This window comes from Rousettus aegyptiacus, unplaced genomic scaffold (genome assembly GCF_014176215.1).
Source record: "Rousettus aegyptiacus isolate mRouAeg1 unplaced genomic scaffold, mRouAeg1.p scaffold_m13_p_5, whole genome shotgun sequence".
Taxonomy (NCBI): domain Eukaryota; kingdom Metazoa; phylum Chordata; class Mammalia; order Chiroptera; family Pteropodidae; genus Rousettus; species Rousettus aegyptiacus.
In genome coordinates, this window is record NW_023416308.1 from 69,241,626 (window position 1) to 69,252,073 (window position 10,448).

Sequence of the window (10,448 nt, forward strand, 5' to 3'; positions counted from 1 at the left end):
TAGTGATACTGTGGTGAACAAGGCAGACATGGTCTAGCCTTCAAAGGTTTTTTCTTTTTCACAGCCTTCTCCACCTACTAGAGTATAAGTCTCATTAGTATAGAGAGTATAGCTTAGCCATTATGGCATTCTCAGTGTTAAGCATTGTTCTGGTCCACAAAATCGCCCAATAAATACTTGTTGGATAAACACATGGCTAAATGTATAATAGTGGAAATGTGCCATTCATAGAACCGAGGTGCTAGTGTGTTAGATGAACTGTTTCCTTGGACCTGAAGTAACCTAAGATGATGGTGGGTATTAGGGTGAAGAGGCAGACTACAATTCAAGTCTTAAATAAATGAAAAGAAGTGACTGATTTGTGACAAAACCTTAAAAAAAAAAAACAGAAAGTATTTACATGATTGGAAAAGCAGAAAGGGCTGGAATTGGCCCTGGGAATTGAATGTAATGCCAGGAAAGTTGGATCCTAAGGGAAAAATTTAGGTTTTAATTAAGTCAAGAAGGTAGATGAAAATTGAGAGGAGAGATGATAGATGGCATGGTAGTTGTTTTCAATGGAGTAAATTTCTAGAGGGACCAGAGAAAAAGTTTGGGTTGGGAGAATTGAGAAGAGTGGGAGATTGATTCAAATGAGAGGATGAATGGGGGGCGAGTAGCCTATATCACAACTTAAACCTTGATCATATAAAAATACTCTCTTTTGAGCTTTGTTGCATTTCATAGCACCAGCTTTCATCTCTTTCTGTCTGATCGCATGGTCACTCTCCCTATTCACTGATGGCACAAGGCCCTGTCTTCTATTCTACTCTCCAGGCCGAGCTCTGTTATTATCCTTAGTAAGTTTAGTGTCTCTGTGGACAGGCCCCCCCAAAACTCTTATTTTTCTTTTTATCGAACTCTTTTTATCGACAAATGTTTATTGAATGCTTTCTTTGTTCCCTGTACTATATTATGCAGTGGTTTAAAATGGTTAAAAAAAAAAATCGTGCCTTCCATATTCATGAAACTTACTGTATACTTAGTGACATTGACATTAAGTATAAATGTACAATATAATATATAGCTGCATTTATTTATTTTTGTACCAAAGTTATAAAAACAGCAAGGTACTAGGAATGGGATTACCATCCTTATAAAAAAAAAATCCTTCCACGCCTCCACCCCAGAGCACCCTGGTACTTTCCACCATGTGAAGACAGAAGGAGACATTTGTAATCTGCAGTCTAAAAGAGGCCTTCCATGAGAATCTGACTATGCTGGGACCACGATCTTAGTCTTTTAGCCTCCAGGAATTGTGAGAAATAAATTTTTGTTATTTTTAAGCCATCTAGTCTGTGGTATTTTGTCATATCAGCTTAAATGAACTAAGACAAGGGGGTCCAATTCCATACCATGCAGAGGTTAAGTAGGTGAAGACTGGAAAATTTGGTCAGAAAAGGACAAGAGAAGGTAGAAAAAGAAGAGAGAAATTGGATCCTGGCAGGAAGATTGGTGTGGGTATGATGAAAGAGAGCATAATCGAGCATAACTGATGGGGACAGATCTCCCAAGGTGGCTGGTTAGAGTAGCCACTGCCATGAAGTGTGAGCATAAAAGCTCGTTTTGGGAAGAACACAGTGAGGCAAGGGAGAAAATCGACCTCCTATGAACAATTGTTCTTCCTTCTCCTGATTCAGTACTGGGTTCCAGACTGAACATATCAGATTCTTCTGAGAAGTTTCCCTGAGTAACAGTGATGTTGTTACATGGAACAAGCCACCTTTGTCCTGGGTATAGGTCTCAGATTCAGCTAGAATTTCTCCTCTCAGAGTCTATCCACTGGAACTTTGGCTGGGGGAACCAGCCCCCTGACTTGCACAGTATATTGGACTTTTTTGTACTTAGTGGCTTCTACATGGAAGCGAGGATTTGAGCCAAGAACTGGGGAGAGGAAGAAAGAGAAGTCAGGTTTTATGCCCATTTTCCTGCACACATATCCCTCCTCTGCTTCTGAAGAGTTATTTCTGTTGACTAGACCCCAATGTACAGAATAAATAGGGCTCTGAAGAAATCTTGGCAATAAAGGATAGGGACCTAGACTCCTGGGCTAGAGAGGAGTCCAACACAGTTCAACACGATGGCCTCTGCCTATTTCTTGACTCCTGGTATGATTCTCTTTATTATCTTTTATTTAGCCCCAAGCTGTGATATATGGAGGAATGAAGTGAGTAGGAGAAGTAATGACCATCTCCTTTTCTCCTATGATTTCTTTATATTTCCTAGAAAAATTAGATCAGAGGAAGAAGCCTATTCCAGAATAAACTCACTCTTGTAAATTGTCAAGGGGGGAAATGTGAGCCATTACTGCCACTTTCAGCTCAATTATACTATCATTGTACAAGGACCCGTGTTGGAACCCACATGAAATTGCCCATTGTCAGGGGGTCATACAATGAGAATTTTCAGAGCCACAATCCCTTTAGACATGACATTTCTCACAAGCTCTGTCCTCCTGAAATACATAGCTTCCTCAAGCTGGTCTCTTCCATCCTTGTATTGGTGTACCAGCTCTGATGGCAGGGATCAGGACCAGCTTATTCGCATATTTTTAACACTTTGAGCAGGCAAGAGGAGACAGGGCAACTAAGCTTCAACACCCAGCATGGCCACCAAGGGTTCATGGGGTCTCTCAACTCAGAATGCTCCTGAAAAGAAACAGAGATGGAGTCAGTAAGGACTGGGGGTAGGATTTGGGCAGGAAGGATTTGATTCTACACATGATTGTCTATTTCTATCCTAACAAAGTCTTGGGGGACAAGGTCTGAAAGGGGATAGTTGCTGGATCTTGGGGGTCTCTTTTCTGACCTGAATATACACATAGAGCTAAAAGAATGCTGGAGATGTTTGAAGTAGGAGGTGTAGGCCTGGTTAAGGTGAGGCAAGCAAAGGACTTAGGGCACAAATTTTGAGGAGACACTCATTTTTAGGGTATAAGTAAGTGCAGAGTCAGCAAGATCGTGAGAGGAAGTGTCTCTTTAAATTTGAGGCATTATGCTCTTCACTTAATTCACCCTGTGGAGAGGAACCTGAGAAATCTGGCTGCAGGAGGTGAGGAACCGACATACTAGCTCTTTCAGGTCAGATTCTGTCCTTGTCTTGGAGGGAGAAGGGGAACTCTGATGGCTCTGGAGTGGATAGTTGGATAATTGTGTTGAGAAAGTATCTGAAGCAACTCAGTGGTAAAGATGTTTAAGAATCATTAATAGGTCTATGGCCATGCCACCCTGAACGAGCCTGATCCCGTCTGATTTTGGAAGCTAAGCAGGGTTGGGCCTGGTTAGTACTTGGATGGGAGCCCACCTAGGAAGACCAGGTGTTGTAAGAATAAAAAATAAAAAATAAAGAACTGTAAGCTGACAAGGTCTTGGCAATCTGCGAGGTCAACCAAGAGTTGCCTCGCCTAAAAAAAAAAAAAAAAGAATCATTAATAATGTTAGCCATGAGCATGAGATGAAAAAATGGGGCATACGAACTAATTTTTGCTAATCTTATTCTACATTATCTTGAGGCTCTAGGAACTAATGCTTCTTTATTACCATGTGGAGCGCCTTTACTTTCTCTCCATCTTTGCATGCATGCACACACCAGCAGGCCTGGATCAGGAGAGACAAATAAAAATGCCTAATATACTAATATACTGCCTGGCACTTAGTAAACAGAATAAAGTTAACCTCTTTGCTTTTCCCAAGATCTCATAACATTTGTATTTTTGTCAGACTTTTCCTTCTAGCTTTCTTTCCTTTTTCTTTTTCCTCTCTCTTACATATCAGAGACCCACATAAGGATTCCTACCTGCAACCAATATGAGCATCTGGAGGCAGAGGTAGAGAGATGAGGCTGCCATGAAAAATTGTAGAGATTTGCTGGTCCCTCTAGGTGACTGAGGCAGGGTGACCCCAAGGCTTTGTGCTGACACATTGGAAAGGAAGGGAGACACTGTAATGAGGAGGGAGACAAAAAAGAACTCTGGGACTTAAGTCAAGGGGGAGAGAAAGGAACGCGGGGCTCGCACTCCCGGGCAGGGAAAAGGCACACCTCATCTGTGGGACTAAGGAGAGGGGCAGCGTAAGAGTCTTACTCTTTTTTTTACGAGTTTTGGGACCATTGATTTTCAGGACTACTCATGGCTCTCACATTTCCACAGTCTCTCTCTTATACGTATCTGTCTACTCCCATTCAACCTCCTTCACTGGCTCCTTTTCCTCAACCCACAGCTTAACCGTTTCTCCCCCAGGGCCCTGTCCTCGGTCCTTTGCTCTCCTTACTTTATATATTTCCCTTTGTGACTTCTTACAATCTCATGGCTCCAACTACCTTCTACATGCTGACGACTCGCTCCCAAATGTACATCTTCTGTACATAATGTCTAGGGATCTAGCAGCAGGACCCTGCTTCTAGAGGGACCAGGAGCTTAGGGACCCCTATGCCTTGGACGAATAGGAAAAGCAGGTGACTTCTATCATTTCCTGCCTCACTCCCTTCCCCAGCCTGGCCAAGACAGGCTTCTGATGTCCCCTTCTAGAACATGTAATTAGTAGTAGTAGTGAGGAAGTAGCTGTAATGCACCTCAGCAACTACTACAGCTTGGAATTTGGTGGTCATGGCTGTGAAGTTTGCTGCCCAGGGCCCGGAGCTCAGAAATCTTGATGCTCATAAAGTGTCTAGGAAGGGCTGGCCCAAAGAATGGAGGGGAAGACATTCCAAAGGCTGTGTTCTCTTCAGGAGGAGGTGAAATATGCTTCATATGTAGGGAAATGGACCCTGAGCAGGTAGAGGCATGTGGTATAACCATGCAGGGTCTTAAGGACCATGGAAGCAACTGCAGAGATGGAACATACATTACTTCATGGATTAGGCTGCACTTCTCAACCTTTTTAATATCATGACCCATAGAGAAAATAATATTATTTCTTGGGCAAATAACTGTAGTAAACTAGAAGGAGATTAGGCTTTATGGGCTTTGTGGAAAAAATGACATTTTCTCTATATTATATTATTATAAGAAAAATGAAATAGAAATTATTAAGAAGTATATTAAACATAAATTTAGAAGATATACAACTAACAATCTTAAATTTTTATAATTTTTGAAATTACTTCAATAAATATAGCTTTTTTATTTCCAATTATATACTTGAAATGACTACTGATTTTCTTACAATTATACGCAAATCTACAATTAACCTAAAATAAAAAAATTTATTAGAAAAAAAATTATCCAAGAAGACATAATCAGTTAATCCACACAAGCAAAACTTAATCTAGTTTTTATTCTCCGAATGTAGGTGAAATTTAATTTAGGTTATTTCTTGTAAATGCCTCTGATAACCGTAAATAAAACTTGTCTTCCTAAAATAGTATAATTCCTTTTAACCAATCTCCCTTTTGTCTGGGAACTCCCATTGTAATAACAACCAATCATTGTGAAGGTTAAACAACCTGTGTAAGCAATTCAGAGACCTAAGAAACTGTTGAGATTGCCGATGGAGAAAAGTGGGGAGGATCTTAGCACAGAGTTTCAGACTATTAGTACTAAGCTCTTCAAATAGCTAAGTCTTGACCAAAAACTCTATAGAAACTCACTGCAAAATTAAAATGTACAATACAATTGCTCTAATAGTTGGTTTGTATTTCTTTCATACCATACATGACATATTTATGGTGGAGCCCAAAGGAAATAGTTTTGAAAAAAGAAATACAAGAACAAGACTTAATTGTTTTATAAAGTCTCTAGAGGATCATGTGGCCTTAACCATGCATTTTGGGATTTACTAAAGCAACTCTCTAGCAGCACACCAGGTCTAGTTAGGAGTTTTATTTTCTGAGTAGGAGTTTACAGTGCTTTGTCAGCTGTCAATCATACTCTGCTGGATCAGTTCAATGTTCTTGGTAATTTCCTTTAGGGAATTCACTTGGTCCACTGTGGGTACTTCCTTAAGCTATATCAAAATTGCCAGATAGTGATTTTGTTTTAGTTTTCCTATCCCCCTTTAGTATTTGTAATTTCTTCTCTGAAAGTAAGAATCCTGGCTCTTGATCCTTAATATATTTATTTTTTAATCAATCTTCCTGTATGAAGCCAGTTTCTCATCTCTGTTTCTACCCCTTTTCCTACATAAATGCCCTCCTAAACCTCTCCAACATAAGCTAGGCATTCCCCCCACATGGCTGCCTCCTTACCTTATTTGAGCTCTGACAAGTCATACCCCATTTCTCACCTTGCTCTGGCTCTGACTCTCATAGGTGAGCCCCTCCCTCCCCCACAATGGACTTTCTCCTGCCCCAAGTCAGGCTGCTTCCATGGGTTGGTATCCCTTCACTGCTTGGGTTCTGACCCCTTGCTGTGGGCCACCTCAGTGCCCCATCTACACCCTGCCCCATTTCATTGCCAGCACAGATGTCAACTTTGCTCTGCCTTACCCAAATGCTTTAAGACTGGATTGCTCAGGAAGGGAAGGCAAGAGAAAGAAAGGAAAAGGAAAAAGGAATAGGAGAGGAGGGAAAGACTATTCCTTGCTTTTTAAAATATAAGAAAAATAATTGTGAGAGATGGAATGGGAAATAAGCCTCTTCAAACAGTTTTAAGAAAGAGTACATATGAGGTTTGAGGGTGTAGACATTTATCTCGTTAACACTATTCCGATCTGAGCACTCTTGGAGAGCCATTTCACACCCTCAGGTGTAAGATTTTGAAGACCACTGACCTAGGGGTAGCAGATTAAGTAATGGAATGGAAACACCTAGGAAGAGACTTTCCGCCTCAGGAAAAGACTTCCCACCTCACGCGAGCCCCCAAACTGTTCAATTACCATCACTATTTTACCCTAACCTCCAGTTCTACTCCTTTTTCCCTCCTTTGTCTTCTTTCATCCCGCTTTCCTGTCAAGGAGCATAGCTCTCCCCTCCGTGCCTCCTCTCTGCAGTAGAACCCTTCACAAAACCCTGACTTGGTCCTTTCTTCAAGATGCTTCCTCTTTCAGCTTCTTCACCGATTCACTTCTCAGGTGGGTGCTCCAGACTTACCTTTGCCTCTGCAGTGGGGCTGCTGGGTCTCTAACAAGCTGTGGTAACTCTGGTTAGAGATGTTTTTCTCAGGAGCTCAGGGCTGGGAGCTATGAAGTGGTCTCAGTTAGAGGAGGGATGTCAAGAGGTGCTGAAAAGAGAGAAACTTTGCAAGAGTGAGATATTCTCTGATCAATTTTGAATTGGGTCCGGGACTCTATGTGTGACCTGTCTAGGGTGGAAATAGGTACAGGGTTCCTCAAAGCAATATTATCAGGGTTTTTGATCATCATAGTTTTAGAATGTGAAACCGAAAACCAGATATGTAACTTGACAAAGATCATACAAATAAGAGTACATACATAACTAGATAGGTTGATTTCCTATAAATTAATGATTAATAATCTCAAGTGAACCTGAAATACTCTCTGGTGATTATACTAGGTTTTCTGAATATGCTCAATCATCCACTTTCCGTAATGGCTTTTCACACTTTTTCTCTCTTCTCAAACCTCCTACCTTACTTTCTTGGTCTCTTTAGCTGCTTCCTCACTTCATTGACTAAAAGAAGCCATTTGGATAGGAACATCTTCACCTCCTGTACATTAAATCTACACATCTATACTCACTGTCTCCAGCACAAAGCCAAAACTTCATCGATCTGTAACTTCTTCTTTTCCATTGTAAAAGAGAAAGTAGCTGTCTCCATGCCCTGACTTCCTATCATTTTATGAACTCATACTTTGTGTATTAATTTTTTTTTCTGCTTGAACTCTCTAGAGAAGTTTCTATTTCCTACACTTTATGCTGACAAATAAACTAAAGTTCCAGTTTTCTCATCTGTTAAATGGATTTAATAGTAATACCTAAAACAGCTGGGAAAGATGGATTCTTGCCTGGGTTTGACACTTTAGAGGGCTCACTTATCATAAAAAAGCATATAGAATGCATTTATAAAAGAACTTGAAGTCAGTACTGCCACATGGTAATGGTGCTTAGTTAAGACTTGTAAATGCAAACACCTTCTCTCATAATTAACACCATTCAGGCCCCAGGAGAACACACCTCCTTGCTTTTGTCCTATACCCTTAAACCAAAAGACAATCAGTACAAATTTGTGGTTTGTATTGTGGGCTTTTTTTTGGAAAAGGGGGGGAAGAGTGCCAATTTTAAATACAGTTTTAAGACATTGCACTGTCCACTTATAATATAGTGTTTATAAAGTACAATGTCATTTCTTTTCCTTGTGTACAGTTATTTGCCATAGCAGCTCCACCTTAAAACTGCCACGGAATTGTCGGGAGCCGTTTTGAAGCAAGATTTACTGCCAGTAAAGCTGGGAGTTTTGCAGAGTTGACAAGCTGTTTAGTCTGCTGACTCGGGAGGAGGTGCATCTGGCTTTGGGGGAAGATAAACCGAATGTTCTTGGGTCATGGGAAAGAGTATGATAAGATAGCTACAAAGTTTCCTGAGTAATTAGCAGCCATTGCTTGCATACTTAGAGGTCTTTGCTTCTTATGCACTCTGTAGGGTATAAGTATGCTGTGCTAAATAAACTCAGGGCTGCTTTGGTATTGACTGGGGGCCCTCCCAACTCTATCTCTCTTTCTCTCTTTTTTCTTTAATCCTCACTCCCCCTCTCAGGTGCTGTTCGACTTTAGCCGGCTGGCTCCATCATGGAATTTACTACAGATTTGAGTCTTTCAATGTTTTGTGGGGAACAAAAACTAAATTCACATTCAGATTGCCTTGATCAGTCTTTTCATTGGCGACCCAGAGGAGGAACTGCCCGATGGAGGAGCATGGCCCCTATGTTCACTGTCTTCCTTGATCAAATCATTCTTGTATTAGTCATCGTAAGCTTATTCTCTTTTCCTGTATTCTTATCCACAGCAAAGACAATGAGGATGCCACTGGCATCAATATCAAAAGTGACTTCAATCTAAGGGGAATCACAGAGTGCAGGAGTTGTGCCCATGAGTTCAAACTTGCCAAGTAGAGTGTAGTCTTCGGTTATGGTGCACTTATCAGTAAGAGTAGGGAGTAAAGGTCTGTGTCTGCTTGGCAGGGTTGGTAGTATTGTGCTTGATGAAGACAGTCATGACTTCACCAGTAGTTTCAATGCTAAGAGAAAAAGCAGTAACATCCAAGAGCAGCAAATCTTAAATGTTTTCAGATTTCTCTCCAAATAGGTTGGCTGCCTGTACAGCTATACTATAAGCAACAGCCTCATCAGTGTTAATGCTTTTATTCAATTCCTTTCTGTTGAAAAGCCCTATGCAAGTTTCTGACTTGTGGGGTTACAGATAAAACTACTCACAAGGACAGTATCATGAATCTGAGACTTGTCTGGCTTGGCATCTTGAAGGACTTTCAATACAGGCTTCAATGTGCCATGGGATAAGTAAGCATTCAATTCTTCAAATTGGGCAAGGGTAATAGAGGAATAGAAGTTGATTCCTTTATAGTGTGAATCTATCTCAGCACTGGCCTGTGTATTGGAGATAAGATCACATGTAACATGTTCACAAGCAGTACAGAGGTGGTACACGGCCCTCTTGTTCTCACGGATGTCCTTCATATGCTTGCCCTTGAACTCTGCAATAAAATGGTTGACCATTCGATTGCCAAAGACTTCTTCATCTAGGTGGGTATCTCCTGCTGCAGATTTAACCTAAAATATTCCATCTTCAATAGTGAGGATTAACATATCAAAAGTGCCACCTCCTAAGTAAAAGATTGACTCATTTCTTTCAGCTCTAAGCCATAAGCAATAGCAACAACAGTTGTCTCACTGATGATACTTAGTCGAGACCAGTATTGACTCCAGTTATGCTGAGAGTCATTAAACTAGGGCGATACTGTGACAACAGCATTGGTAACAGTCTTCTGTTACCAAAGTAGGCTTCAGTGATTTCCTTCATCTTTGTCAAAACCATAAACGAAAGCTTTTCTAGATAGAAACTTTTTGTTTCTCTCTTGTATTCTATTTGGGCCCGCCTGTATCATTCAACATCATGTAGGGTTAATGCTTCATATCAGACTTGTAGTTCTTGTTTAGAAAGCTTATTAATTGTCGATTCAACTTCTTTCATATAGACTTATTCATATTGCCTATTTCTTTTTGTGTGAATTTTAGCAGATTGTATCTTTTAAGGAATTGATCCATTTTATCTAGGTAATAAAATTTGTAGGCATAGAGTTGTTCACAGTATTTCTTCATTATCCTTTTAATATCCATGGGCTCTGCAGTGATGTTTCCTCTTTCATTTGCGATATCAGTAATATGTGTCCTCTCTTTTTTCTTAATTAACTTGACTACAGGCTTATCAATTTTATTGATATTTCCAAAGAAATTTCTTTAGTTTTCATTGCATCTCTAAGTTGATTTTGTTTTAACTTAA

The 10,448-nt window shown here is 40.4% G+C and overlaps 3 pseudogenes; 1 reads left to right on the forward strand and 2 right to left on the reverse strand.

Moving 5' to 3' along the window:
• Window positions 1-1,562: 1,562 nt before the first annotated feature.
• On the reverse strand, window positions 1,563-6,246 carry LOC107518532 (annotated as a pseudogene).
• On the forward strand, window positions 3,249-3,367 carry LOC118603471 (annotated as a pseudogene).
• A 2,629-nt stretch (window positions 6,247-8,875) lies between the features above and the next one.
• Window positions 8,876-10,084, reverse strand: LOC107518533 (annotated as a pseudogene).
• Between the last annotated feature and the right edge of the window lie 364 nt (window positions 10,085-10,448).